This window comes from Otolemur garnettii, unplaced genomic scaffold (genome assembly GCF_000181295.1).
Source record: "Otolemur garnettii isolate 467f Iridium unplaced genomic scaffold, OtoGar3 scaffold00220, whole genome shotgun sequence".
Lineage (NCBI taxonomy): Eukaryota > Metazoa > Chordata > Mammalia > Primates > Galagidae > Otolemur > Otolemur garnettii.
Genome location: NW_003852615.1, coordinates 516,255 through 517,338, shown reverse-complemented (window position 1 = coordinate 517,338; position 1,084 = coordinate 516,255).

Genomic DNA, 1,084 nt, shown 5'->3' with positions numbered 1-1,084 from the left:
AAAATGAAATGAAGGTGCCCACTATCACCACTTCTATTCAATATGGTACTTGAAGTCTTAGCCAGAGCAATCAATCAAATTTGGAAAGAGGAGGTCATGATGATATTATCCTGTATGGAGAAAGCCCTAAAGATTCCACCAAAGGACTCCTAGAATTAATAATACAATCAGCCAAGTCTCAGGTTATAAAATCATTATATACAAATCAGAAACATTTCTATACATGAATAACAGTCAGTGTGAAAGTCAAGTATCATTAACAATTGCTACAAAGATAATAAAATACCTAGGAATTCACTTAATCAACGAAGTGTAACATGTCTACAAAGGGAACTACAAAGTACTGATGAATGAAATCACAGATGGCACAAACAAACGGAAAAAGTTTCCTGCTCAAGGATTGGTAAAATCAACATTGTTAAAATGTCCATACTGTTTAAGGTGATTTACAGATACATTGCAGTCCCCATCAAAGTGCCAACATCATATTTCACAGAACTAGGGAAAAATAATTCTAAGTTTCATCTGGAGCCAAAGAGAGCCCCTAAAGACGAAGCTATCTTAAGCAAAAGGAACAAACTAGAGGCGTCACATTACCTGACTTCAAATTATGCTACAAGGCTACAGTAACTAAACAGCATGGTACTAGTGTAAAAATAGAGACACTGACCAATGGAACAGGATAAAGAACACAGAAATAGTACCATGTAACTCCAACCAGCAGATCATCAACAAAGCAGACAACATACACCTGGGAAAGTAAGCTGTATTTAATAAATGATGCTGGGAATATCAGAAAGCCACAAGCAGAAAAATGAAATGTGACCTCTATCTCTTTCCAAATATTAATTCAAGATGGATAAAAGTTTTATATGTAGGACATGAAACCGTAAAAAGCTTAGAGGAAAAAATGGTAATAACTTTTCTAGACATTGACCAAGATACAGAATTTTTGTCTACTGTTCCAAACGAAAATATAGGAACAACAAAAACAAATAAAGGGAGAGGTTTTTTTGTTGTGAATAATCTGTTTCTAGGTTTCAGTACTTTAGAAATCTAGAGAAAAATCTAAATTCATTAAACC